We start from the raw sequence: 14,536 nt of genomic DNA, 5'->3' as shown, positions 1-14,536 counted from the left end.
CTGTTTTGGTTACTGTAGCCTTGTAGTATAGTTTGAAGTCAGGTAGCGTGACGCCTCCGGCTTTGTCCTTTTGACTTAGGATTGTCTTGAAGATCTTTCTCAGAATGCTTCTTTCTAGTTTTTATCTGAGGATATTTCCTTTGTCACTGTAGGCTTCAATGAAAAACAATGCAATCAAACTGATTCAAGAAAAGAATCATGTAACTCTGTGAGATAAATTCACAAATGGCAAGGCAGTTTCTCAGAAAGTATCTTTCTAGTTTTATCTGAGGATACTTCTTTTTTCACAGTACGTTTCAATGCACTCTGAAATATCCCATTGCAGATTTCAAGAATACAGTGTTATCCACCTATTCAATGAAAAAAACAGTGTAACTCTGTGAATTGAATTTACACGTCACAAAGCAGTTTCTCAGAAAGCTTCTTATTGGTTTTTCTATGAGGATATTTTCTTTGTCAACATAGGCTTCAATGCACTTCCAAATACCCTATTGCAGATTCCACGAAAACAGTGTTATCAAACTCCTCAATGAAAAGAATGGTGTAATTCTGTGAGATGAATTCACACATCAAAACGCAGTTTCTCATAAAACTTCTCTCTATTTTTTATCTGAGGATATTTCCTTTTTCACAATAGGACTCAATACACCCCCAAATATCCCTTTGCAGATTCCACGAAAACAGTGTTAGCAAACTTCTCCATGAAAGGAAAGGTGTAACTCTGTGAGATGAACTCACACATCACAATAACTTTCTCAGAAAGCTTCTTTCTAGTTTTTAATCTGAGGATATTTCCTTTCTTACTATATTCCTCAAAGCACTCCCAAATATCCAATTGCAGATTCCATGAAAAAGGTGTTAACAAATGAATCCATGAATAAAAATGTGCAAATCTGTGAGATGAAATCAGGAATCATGGAGCAGTTTCCCATAACTCTTTCTTTTGTTTTTTTGTGTAATTATATTTCCTTTGTCATCCTAGGCTTCAATGTCATCCAATTTATCCCATCTCAGTTTTCCAAAAAACAGTGCTACGAAACTGCTCCATGAAAAGAATGGTGTAACTCTGTGAGATGAATTCACACATCACAATGCTCTTTCTCAGAAAGCTTCCTTCTGGTTTTTATCTAAGGATATTTCCATTTTCACCACATTCCTCAATGCGCTCCAGAATATCCCATTGCAGATTCCACGAAACAGGTGTTAGCAAACTGCTCAATGAAAGGAAAGTGTAACTATGTGAGATGAATTCACATCTCACAAAGTAGTTTCTCAGAAAGTTTCTTTCTAGTTTTTTTCTGAGGATATATCCTTCTTCACCACAGGCCTCAATGCTCTCATGAATATCCCTTTGTGAATTCCACGAAAATAGTGTTATGAAACTGCTCCATGAAAGGAAAGGTGTAAATCTGTGAGATGAATTCACACACCACAAAGCAGTTTCTCAGAAAGCTTCTTTTTGGTTTGTGTCTGAGGATGTTTCCTTTATCACCATCGGCTTCAATGTGCTCCCAAATATCCTATTGCAGATTCCACAAAAACAGTATTCACAAACTGTTCCAATAAAAAAAATGTGTAACTCTGTTAGATGAGTTCACACATCACAAAGGAGTTGCTCAGAAAGCTTCTTTCTACTTTTTATCTGAGGATATTTACTATGTCAACATAGGCTTGAATGTGATCCAAAATATCACTTCTCAGTTTTCCCAAAAACAGTGCTATCAAACTGATCCATCAAAAGAATCATTTAACTCTGTGAGATGAATTAACATATCACAAACTGGTTTCTCAGAAATCATCTTTCTGGTTTTTAAATGAGGATATTTCCTTTGTCACCATAAGCTTCTGTGCACTTTGAAATATGCCAATGCAGATTCGAAGAAAACAGTGTGATCAAACTGCCCAATGAAAAGTGTGGTGCAACTCTGTGAGATGAATTCTCACATCACAAAGCAGTTTGACAGAAAACTTCTTTCTAGTTTTTATCTTTGGATATTTTCTTTTTCACCATAGGCCTCAATAGTCTCCCAATTATCCCTTTGCAGATTCCAGGAAGGCAGTGTTAGAAAATTACTCTATGAAAAGGAAGGTTAAACTCAGTGAGATGTATTCACTCATCACAAAGAATTTCCTTAGAAATTTTCTTTCTAGTTTTAATCTGAGGATATTTCCTTTGTCACCTTAGGCTTCAATGTGTTTCCAAATATCCTATTCCGGATTCCACGAAAAGACAGTTAGCAAACTACTCCATGAAAAGAATCGTGTAAAACTGTTAGATGAATACACACATCACAAAGGAGTTTCTCAGAAAGCTTCCTTTCGTGTTTATTTGAGTATATATCCTTTGTCACCATAGGATTCAATGTGCTCCCAAATATCCACTTGAAGATTCCACGAAACCTGTGTTATCAAACAGCACAATGAAAAGAATGTTTTAACTCGGTGAGATGATTTCACACATAACAAAGCAGTTTCTCAGAAATAGTGTTTCTAGTTTTAATCTGAGGATATTTCATTTTTCACTGTAGGCCTCAATGCACTTTCAAATATCCCTTTGCAGATTCCATGAAAACAGTGTTATTAAACTGCTCAATGGAAAGAACAGTGTAAACATGTGAGATGAATTCACACATCACAAGCAACTTTGTAAGAAAGCTTCTTTCTGATTTTGATCTTAGGATATTTCCTTTGTCACCACAGGTTTCAATGCAATACAAAATTTCCCTTCTGAAATACCCCAAATACAGTGCTACCAAACTGATACATGAAAAGAATCATGTAACTTGGTGAGATGAATTAACACATCACAAAGCAGTTTCTCAGATAGCTTCTTTCTACTTTTTCTATGAGGACACTTCCTATGTCACCATAAGCTACAATGCAATCCAAAATATCCCATTTCAGATTCCAATAAAACAATGTTAGCAAACTGCTCAATGAAAAGAACAGTGTTACACTGTGAGATGAACTCACACATCACAAAGCAGTTTCTCAGAAAGCTTCTTTCAAGTTTTTATATGACTATATTTCCTATATTACCATAGGCCTCAATGCGCTCCCATATATCCCTTTCCAGATTCCATGACAAGAGTGTCATGAAACTGCTCAATGGAAAGAACGTTGTAACTCTGTGAAATGAACTCACACATCACAAAGAAGTTTCTCAGGAAGATTCTTTCCTGTTTTTAGCTGAGGATATTTCCTTTTTCACCATAGGCCTCAATGTGCTCCCAATTATTCCTTTGCAGGTTACACGAAAACAGTGTTAGCCAATTGCTCCATGATAAGAACAGTGTAACTCTGCAAGATGAAGTCATACGTCATAAAGCAGCTTCTCAGAAAGCTTCTTTCTAGTTTATATCTGAGGATATTTCTCTTTTCACTATAGGCTCCAATGTCATCCAAAATATCTCTTCTCAGATTCCCCAAAAACAATGTTTTCAAACTGCTCAATGAGAAGAATGGTGTAACTCTGTCAGATGAATTCATACATCAAAAAGTAGCTTCTCAGAAAGCTTCTTTCTAGTTTTTAGCTGAGGATATTTCCTTTTTCACTGTAGTCCTCAATGCGCTCCTAAATATCCCATTGCAGATTCCATGAAGACAGTGTTAGCAAAATTCTCCAAGAAAAGAAAGATGTAGCTCTGTGTGATGAATTCACACATCACAAAGGAAGTTCTCAGCAAGCTTTTTTCTAGTTGTTATCTGAGGATATTTCCTTTGTCACCGTAGGCTTCAAAGTGCCCCAAAGTATCACTTCTCAGATTCCCCAAAAACAGTATTACCAATCTGTTCCATGAAAATAATCATGTTACTCTGTGAGATGAATTCACAAATCAAAAAGCAGTTTCTCACAAAATTTTTTTCAAGTTTTTTTCTGAGGATATGTCCTTTTTCACCATAAGCTTCAATGTGCCCCAAAATATCCCATTGCAGATTCCAATAAAACAGTGTTAACAAACTGCTCAATGAAAACAGCAGTGTAACTCTGGGAGATGAATTCACATGTCACAAAGCTGTTCCTCAGAAAGCTTCTTTCTAGTTTTTATATGAGGATATTTCCTTTGTCACTGCAGGCTTTAATGTGATCCGAAATATCCCTTCTCAGATTCCCCAAAAACAGTGTTAACATACTGCTCCATGAAAAGAATCATGTAACAGGCTGAGGTTAATTCACTTATCGCAAAGAAGTTTCTCAGAAAGCTTCTTTCTAGTTTTTGTCTGAGGATATTTCCTTTGTCATGCTAAGTATCAATGCGCTACAAAATATCCCGTTGCATATTTCAAGAAAACAGAATTAGCAAACTGCTCAATGAAAAGAACAGTGTAACTCTGTGACATGAACTCACACATCACTAAGCAGTTTCTCAATAGCTTGTTTTTGTTTTTTATCTGAGGATATTTTCTTTGTCACCATTGGCTTCAATATGATCACTAATATCCTATTGCAGATTCCACAAAAACAGTGTTAGCAAACTGCTCAATGAAAAGAACAGTGTAACTCTGTGAGTTGAATTCAAACATCACAAAGAACTTTCTCAGAAAGCTTCTTCCTGGCTTTTATCGGAGGATATTTCCTTTGTCAAAATAGGCTGTAATGCAATCCAAAATATGCCTTCTCAGATTCCCAAAAAAACAGTGCTACGAAACTCTTCCATGAAAACAATCTTACAGCTCTGTGAGATTAATGAACACATCACAAAGGGTTTCTTAGAAGGCTTATTTTTAGTATTTATAGGAGGATATTTCCTTTGTCACCAAAAGCTTCAATGCGCTCCAAAATGTCCCCTTGCAGATTCCAAGAAAACAGTGTTAGCAAACTGCTCAGTTAAAAGAACAGTGTAATTCTCTGACATGAATTCAGACATCACAAAGCAGTTTCTCTGAAAGTTTTCTAGTTTTTGTCTGAGGATATTTCCTTTTTCACAATAAGCTTCAATGTGCTCCAACATATGATATTGTAGATTCCAAGAAAATAGTGTTAGTAAACTGTTCCATGAAAACAACAGTGAAACTCTGTGTGTTGAATTCAAACATTGCAGAGCTGATTCTCAGAAAGCTTCTCTCGAGGTTTTCTATGAGGATATTTCCTCATTCACTATAGGCCTCAATGCACTCCCAAATACCCATTTGCAGATTCCTCAAAAACTGTGTTAGCAACTGCTCCATGAAAAGAAATGTGTAACTCTGTCAGATGAATTCACATATGACAAAGAACTTTCTCAAATATCTTCTTTCTAGTTTTTATTAGAGGATATTTCCCTTGTCACCATAGGCTTCAATGCAGTCCAAAATTCTCAGATTCCCCAAAAACAGTGCTATCAAACTGATCCATGAGAAGAATCGTGTAACACTGTGCATTGAATTCTCAAACCACAAAGCAGTTTCTCAGAATGTTTCTTTCTAGTTTTTGTCTGAGGATATTTACTTTTTCACAATAAGCTTCAATTTGCTCTGAAATATCCCATTGTAGTTTGCAAGAAAACAGTGTTAACAAACTGCTCAATGCAAAGAACACTGTAACTCTGTGAGTTGAATTCACACATCACAGAGCAGTTTCTCAGAAAGCTTCTTTTTGGTTTTCCTATGGGGATATTTCTTTTGTCACCATAGGGTTGAATGCACTCCCAAATATCCTATTGCAGACTCCAGGAAAACAGTGTTATCATATATCTCAAAGAAAAGAATGGTGTAACTTGTGAGAATAATTCACCCATAAAAAACCAGTATCTCTGAAAGCTTCTTTGTAGTTTTTACCTGATGATATTTCCTTTCTCACCATAGGCCTCAATGCGCTCCCAGATATTCCACTGTAGAGTCCAGGAAAACAGTGTTAACACATTACTCCATGAAGAAAAAGGTGTAACTCTGTGAGATGAATTCGCATATCCCAAAAGCCGTTCTCAGAAAGCTTCTTTCTAGATGTTATCTGAGGATAATTTCATTGTCACCCTAGGCTTCAATACTATCCAAAATGTCCCTACTCACATACCTGAAAAACAGTTCTAAAAAATTGATCCATGAAAAGAATTGTGTAACTCTATGAGATCAACTAACACATCACAAAGTGGTTTCTCAGAAAGTTTCTTTCTAGTTTTTATGTGAATGAATTTCCTTTGTCAATGTAAGCTTCAATGCGCTCCATAATATCCCAATGTAGACTCCAGGAAAACAGTGTTAGCAAACAGCTCAATGAAATGAACAGTGTAAATCTGTAAGATGAATTTACATAACACAAAGCAGCTTCTCAGAAAGATTTTTTCTACTTTTTCTCTGAGAATTTCCTTTTTCACCATAGGCCTCAATGCGCTCCCAAACATCCCTTTGCAGATTCCATGAAAATTGCTTTAGCAATCTGCTCCATTGACAGAAAGGTGATACTCTGTGAAGTGAACACACACATCTCAAATAAGTTTCTGAGAAAGCTTCTTTCTAGTTTTTATCTGAAGATATTTCCATTGTCAGCCTAGGCTTCAATGCAATCCAAATTATCACTTCTCAGATTCCCCAAAAACAATGCTGCTAAATTCCTCCATGAAAAGAATGGTGTAACTATGTGTGATGAATTCACACATCACAATGCTGTTTCTCAGGCAGTTTATTTCAAGTATTTATCTGAGGACATTTCCTATTTCTCCTTATTCTTCAATGTGCTGCAGAATGTACCATTGGAGATTCCATGAAAAAAGTGATAACAAACTTCTCAATGAAGAGAACAGGGTAACTCTGTGAAATGAATTGACACATCACAAACCAGTTTCACATAAAGACTCTTCCTTGTATTTGTATGAGTATATTTCATTATCAACATATTCCTCAATGCACTCGTGAATAACCTTTGCAGATTCTATGAAAATAGTATTAGCAAACTGCTCCATGAAAGAAAATGTGTAAATCTGTGAGATGAATTCACACATCATAAATCAGTTTCTCAAAAAGATTCTTTTTGGTTTTTCTCTGAGGATATTTTCTTATTCACCATAGGCTTTAATGCACTCCCAAATATCCTATTGCAGATTCCACAAAAACGGTGTTAGCAAACTGCTCAATGAAAAGGAAGTTGTAAATCTGTGAGAGGAATTCACACATCACAAAGCAGTTTCTTAGAAAGCTTATTTTTGGTAAGGATATTTCCTTTGTCACCATGGGCTTCAAAGTGCACTCAAATATCCTATTGCAGATTCCACAAAAACAGTGTTATCAAAATGCTCAATGAAAAGAACGGTGTATCCCTGTAAGATGAATTCCTACATCAAAAAGCAGTTTCTCCGAAATCTTTCTAGTTTTTATCTGAGTATATTTCCTCTTTCACTATAGGCCTCAATGCACTCCCAAATATCCCTTTGCAGATTCAAAGAAAGCAGTGTTAGCAAACGGTCTCATGAATAGAAAGGTGTAAATCTGTGACATGAACTCAAACGTCACAAAGAACTTTCTCAGAACGATTCCTTCTAGTTTTTATCTGAGTATATCTCTTTTCTCACCATAGGCTTCAATGTGATCCAAAATATCCCTTCTCAGATTCCCCAAAAGCTGATCCATGAAAAGAATTGTGTAACTCAGTGAGATGAATTAACACATAATAAAGCAGTTTCTCAGAAAGTTTCTTTCTAGTTTATATGAGGATATTTCCTTTGTCACCCTAAGCTTCAATGCACTCCAAAATTTCCCACTATAGACTCAAGGAAAACAGTGCTGTGAAAGTGATCCATGAAAAGAATGGTGTAACTATGTGAGGTGAATTCACACATCACAAAGTTGTTTCTCAGACAGCTTCTTTCTAGTACTAGTCTGAGGATTATCCCTTTTACTCCATATTCCTCAATGCGCTCAAAAACTTCCCATTGCAGATTCTATGAAAAAAGTGTTAGCAAACTTATCAATGAAGAGACTGGTGTAACTCTGTGAGATTAATTGACACATCACAAAGCAGTTTCACAGAAAGCTTCTTTTTAGTATTTGTATGAGTATATTTCCTTTTTCAACATATTTCTCAATGCACTCACGCATACCCCTTTTCAGATTCGATAAAAAAGAAAGAAATTAGCAAACTACTCTATGAAGGAAAAAGTGTAAATCCATGAGATGAATTCACACATCACAAAGCAGTTTATCAGAAAGACTCTTTTTGATTTTTCTCTGAGAATATTTCCATAGTCACCATAGGCTTCAATGTGCTCCCAAGTATCCTATTGCATATTCCACTAAAACAGTGTTAGCAAACTGCACCATGGATAGAAAGGGGTAACTCTGTGAGATGAATTGACACAACACAGAGTAGTTTCTTAGAAAGTTCTTTTTGGTTTTTAACTGAGGATATTTCCTTTGTCACCATAGGTTTCAATGTGCTCTCAAATATCCTATTGCAGATTCCAGAAAAACAGTGATATCAAACTGCTCAATGAAAAGAACGGTGTATCTCTGTTAGATAAATTCACACATGACAAAGCAGTTTCTCAGAAACATTTTTTCTAGTTTTTATCTGAGTATATTTCCTTTCTCACTATAGGCCTCAATGTGCTCCCAAATATCCCTTCACAGATTCAAAGAAAACAGTGTTAGCAAATGGCTTCTTCAAAAGTAACGTGTAAATCTGTGACCTAAATTCAAACATCACAAAGAACTTTCTCAGAAAGATTCTTTCTAGTTTTTATCTGAGTATATATCCTTTGTCACCCTAGGCTTCGTTGCGATCCAAAATATCCCTTCTCAGGTGCCTGAAAAGATGATCCATGAGAAGAGTTGTGTAAGTTTGTGAGATGAATTAAAACATCACAAAGCAGTTTCTCAGAAAGTGTCTTTCTAGTTTTTATATGAGAATAGTTCCTTTGTCACCCTAAGCTTCAATGTGCTCTGATATATCCCATTGTAGACTCCAAGAAAACAGTGTTAGCAAACGGCTCAATGAAATGAACAGTGTAAATCTGTAAGATGAATTCACACATCACAAAGCAGTTTCTCAGAAAGCCTCTTTCTACTTTTTCTCTGAGGTTATTTCCTTTTTCACCATAGGCCTCTATGTGATCCCAAACATCCCCTTGCAGATTCTGCAAAAACTATGTTAGCAATCTGCTCCATGAGCAGAAGGGTGATACTCTGTGAGATGAATACACACATCATAAAGAAGTTTCTGAGAAAGCTTCTTTCTAGCTTTTGTGGGAGGATATTTCCTTTGTCACCCTAGGCTTCAATACGATCCAAAATATCTCTTCTCAGATTCCCCAAAAATAGTGCTGCCAAACTGTTCCATGAAAACAGTGGTGTAACTATGTGAGATGAATTCATACATCACAAAGCTGTTTCTCAGACAGCTTCTTTCTAATATTTATCTGAGTATATTTCCTTTTTCTCCATATTCCTCAATGCGCTCCAGAATATCCAATGACTGATTCCACGAAAAAAGTGTTAGCAAACTTCTCAATGAAGAGAATGGTGTAACTGTGAGATGAATTGACACATCACAAAGTAGTGTCACAGAAAGTTTCTTTCTACTTTTTGTATGAGCATATTTCCTTTTTCAACATATTCCTCAATGTACTCACGAATAGGGATATCCCTTTTCAAATTCCACGAAAATAATATTAGCAAACTGCTCCATGAAAGAAAAAGTGAGATGAATTCACACATCACAATTCAGTTTCTCAGAAAGATTCTTTTTGTTTTTTTCCTGAAAAAACAAAAAGAATTTCTGCAGTCACCAAAGGCTTCAAAGCCCTCCCAAATATCCTATTGCAAATTCCATGAAAACAGTGTTAGCAAACTTCTCCAGGAAAAAAAGTGTAACACTGTGATATGAATTCACACATCACAAAGAAACATCTCAGAAAGCCTCTTTCAATTTTTTATCTTAGGATACTTCCTTTGTCAACATAGGCTTCAAAGCCATCTAAAATATCCCTTCTCATAATCCCCAAAAACAGTGCTACCAAACTGCTTCATGAAAAGAATCGTGTAACTCTGTGAGATGAGTTCACAAATCACAAAGCAGTTTCCCAGAAATCTTCTTATTTTGTCTGAGGATGTTTTCTTTGTCACCATAATCTTCAATGTCCTTCAGATTATCCCTTTGCAGATTCCATGAAAACAGTGTTAGCAAACTACTCAATGAAAAGAATGATGTAATTCAGTAAAATGAATTCACACATCACAAAGTAGTTTCTCAGAAAGCTCCTCTCTAGTTTTTGTATGAGGATATTTCCTTTTTCAACGTAGGCCTCAATGCGCTCCCAAATATCTCTTTGCAGATTGCACGAAAACAGTGTTAGAAAAATGATCAATGAAAAGAATGGTGTACTCTGTGAGATTAATTCAGATATCACAAAGCATTTTATCATAAAACTTCTTTCCAGTTTTTATATTAGTATATTTTCATAGTCACCATAGGCATCAATGGGATCCAAAATATCCCTTCTCATCTTCCGCAAAAACAGTGCTAACAAACTGCGCCATAAAAAGGATCTTGCAACTCTGAGGAATGAATTCACATATCAAAAAGCACTTTCTCAGAAAGCTTCTTTCTCGTTTTTGTCTGAGAATATTTCCTTTGTCACGATAAGCCTCAATGCGCTCTGAAGTATCCCATTGTGAATTCCTAGAAAAAAGTGTTAGAAAACAGCTCAATAAAACGAACAGTGCAACTCTGTGAGATGAGTACACTCATCAAAAAGCAGTTTCTCGGAAAGCTTCTTTCTGGTTTTAATCTGAAGATATTTCCTTTTTCACCATAGGCCTCAGTGCCCTCTCAAATATCCCTGTGCATACTCCACAAAAACAGTGTTAGCAAACTGGTCCAAGAAAAGAAAGTTGTAACTCTGTGAGATGAATTCACACATCACAAAGAAATTTCTCTGAAAGTTTCTTTATACTTTTAATCTGAGGATATTTTCATTGACACCATAGGCTTCAAAGTGATCCATAATATCCCTACTCAGAATCCCCCAAAACACTGCTATCAAACTAATCCATTGAAAGCTTCGTGTACCTCAGTGAGATGAATTCACAAATACAAAGAACTTTCTCAGAGTGTTTCTTGCTAGTTTTTATCTGAGAATATTTAATTTTTAACAATAGGCTTCAATGCATTCCAACATAAGCCATTGCAGATTCCAGGAAAACCGTGTTAGCAAACTGCTCAATGAAAAGAATAGTTTAATTCTGTGAGATGAATTCACACATCACAAAACAGTTTCTCAGAAAGCTTCCTTCTCCTTTTTCTATGAGAATATTTCCTTTTTCATCACAGGCCTCAATGTGCTCACAAATATCCTTTTTCAGATTCCACAAAAACTGTTAGCAACTGCTCCAGGCATACAAAAGTGTAACTCTGTGAGATGAATTCACACATCACAAAAGCCTTTCTGAGAAAGCTTCTTTCTAGGTGTTATCTGAAGATAATTTCTTTGTCACCCTAGGATTCAATGCTATCCAAAATATCCCTAGTCAGATACCCCAAAAACCATGCTACCAAACTCATCCATGAATAGAATCATGTAACTCCATGAGAGAAATTAAACATCATAAAGCCGTTTTTCTGAAATATTCTTTCTAGCTTTTATATGGGGATATTTCCTTTGTCATCAAAAGCTTCAATGTGTACCAAAATATCCCATTGCAGATTCCAAGAAAACAGGGTTAGCAAACTGTACATGAATTGAACAATGTAACACTGTGAGATGAATTCACACATCACAAATCAGTTTCTCAGAAAGCTTCATTCTAGTTTTATCTGAGGATATTTACTTTTTCACTATAGGCCTCAATGCAATGGAAAATATAGCATTGCAGATTCCAAGAAAAGAGTGTCAACAAACTGCTAAATGAAAAGAACATTGCAACTCTGTTAGATGAATTCACACATCAAAAAGCATTTATTCAGAAAGCTTCTTTCTAGTTTTTATCTGAACATATTTCCTTTTGTCACAATAGGCATCAATGTGCTCCCAAATATCCCTTTGCAGATTCCACGAAAACAGTGTTAGCAAACTGCTTCATGAAAAGAAAGGTGTAATTCTGTGAGATGATTCACACATTAGAAAGAACTTTCTCACAGTTTCTTCTAGTTCTTATCTGAGATTATTTCGTTTGTTACCATGTTCATCAAAGCAATCCAAAATATCCCTTCTGAACTTCCCCAAAACAGTGCTACCTAACTGATCCATGAAAAGAATCCTGCAACTCTGTGAGATGAATTAACACATCACAAAACTGTTTCTCAGAAAGATTCTTTCTAGTTTTTATATGAGGATATTTCCTTTGTCACCCTAAGGTTCAATGCGCTCCAAAATATCTGATTGCAGATTCCAAGAAAACAATGGTAGCAAACCACTCAATGAAAATTACAGTGTATCTCTGTGAGATGAATTCACACATCATGAAGAGGTTTCTCAGAAAGCTTCTTCTTTTTTTTTTTTTTTTTAACTTAGGATATTTCCTTTGTCACCATAGGCTTCAATGCACTCCTAAATACCCTATTGCAGATTCCACAAAAAGTATTTTCATACTGTTCAATAAAAACAACAGTGTATCTCTGTGAGATGAATTCACACATCCAAAAGTTGTTTCTCAGAAAGCTTCTTTCTAGATTTTATCTGAGGTTATTTACTTTTTGACCATACACTTCAACGCAATCCGTAATGTACCATCATAGATTGCAAAAAAAAAAAAAGTTTAGTACACTTCTCAATGAAAAGAATGGTGTAACTTTGTGAGGTTAATTCACACACAACATAAAGAAGTTTCTCAGAAAATTTTCTTCTAGATTTTATCTGAGGATATATCCTTTGTCACTGCAGGTTTCAATGTGATCCAAAATATTCCTTCTCAAATTCCCAAGAAACAGTGCCACCAAACTGCTCCATGAAAAGAATTTTATCTGAGGATATTTCCTTAGTCCCCACAGGGTTCAATAGAATCCAAAGTATCCCTTCTCAGATTCCACAAAAATAGGGCTAACAAACTGATCCATGAAAAGTATTCTGTAACTCTGTGAGATGATTTAACACATCACAAAGTGGTTTCTCAGAAAGCTTCTTTCTAGTTTTTATATGAGGATATTTCCTTTGTCACAATAAGCTTCAATGTGCCCTGAAATGTCCCAGTATAGGTTCCAAGATAACTGTGTTAGGAAACTCCTCAATGAAAAAAACAGTGTAATTCTGTGAGATGAATTTACACCTCACAAAGCAGTTTCTCAGAAAGCTTCTTTCTACTTTTTGCCTGGGGATGTTTCCTTTGTCACAATAGGCCTCAATATGCTCCCAAATATCCCATTGCAGATTCCTCGAAAGCAGTGTTGGCAAACTGCTCCATGAAAAGAAAAGTGTAACTCTCTGAGATGAATTCACACAACACAAAGAACCTTCTCAGGAAGCTTCTTTCTAGTTTTTATCTGAGGATATTTCCTTTGTCAAAATAGGTTTCAATGGCATCCAAAATATCTCATCTCAAGTTTCCCCACAAACAGTGCTATCAAAATGATCCATGAAAGAATTGTGTAACTCTGTGAGATAAATTCACAAATCTCAAAGCACAAATCACAGAGCAGTTTCTGAGAATGTTTCCTTTTAGTAATTGTCTGAGCATATTCACTTTTTCACAATAAGCTTCAATGTGCTTCAAAATATCCCACCATTGGTTCCAAGAAAACAGTGTTAGCAAACTGCTCAATGAAAACGTCAGGGTAACTTGGTGAGTTGAATTCCCACATTACAAAGCACTTTCTCAGAAAGCTTCCTTTTGTTTTTTCTATGGGGATATTTCCTTTGGCGCCATAGCCTTGAATGCACTCCCAAATATCCCTTTGCAGATTCTTCAGAAGAAGTGTAGCAAACTGCTCCAAGAAAAGAAAGGTGTATCTCTGTGAGATGAATTCATACATCAAAAATAATTAACTCAGAAAGCTTCTTTCTATTTATTTTTCTGAGGATATTTCCTTTGTCACCATAGGCTCCAATGCGATCCAAAATATCCCTTCTCAGATTCCTCAAAGCAGTGCTATGAAACTAATCCATTGAAAGCATCCTGTAACTCTGAGAGATTAACTCACAAGTCACAAAGGGTTTCTCAGAAAGTTTCTTTCTAGTTTTTGTCTGAGAATGTTTAATTTTTAACAATAGGCTTCAATGTGCTCCAAAATATGCCATTGCAGATTCTAAGAAAACAGAAAAGCTTCTTTTTGGTATTTCTATGGGGAAATTTCCTTTGTCACCATAGGCTTCAATGCATTCAGAAATATCCTTTTGCTGACTCCACGAAAACAGTATAATCAAACAGCTCAAAGAAAAGAATGCTGTAGCCCTGTCAGATGAATTCACCTATCACAAAGCAGCTTCTCAGAAAGCTTCTTTCTAGATTTAATCTGAGGATATTTCCTTTTTCAACATAGGCCTCAATGCACTCCCAAATATCCTTTACAGATTCCATGAAAACAGTGTTAGCAAACTGCTCCATGAATAGAAAGGTGTAACTCTGTGAGGCGAACTCACACATCACAAAGAACTTTCTCAGAAAGCTTCTATCTAGTTTTTATCTGAGGTTA

The sequence above is a fragment of the Piliocolobus tephrosceles genome, chromosome 19, assembly GCF_002776525.5.
Source record: "Piliocolobus tephrosceles isolate RC106 chromosome 19, ASM277652v3, whole genome shotgun sequence".
In the NCBI taxonomy this organism is placed as follows: Eukaryota; Metazoa; Chordata; class Mammalia; order Primates; family Cercopithecidae; genus Piliocolobus; species Piliocolobus tephrosceles.
The sequence above is the reverse complement of the archived record's forward strand: the minus strand, read 5'-3'. Positions refer to the sequence as shown.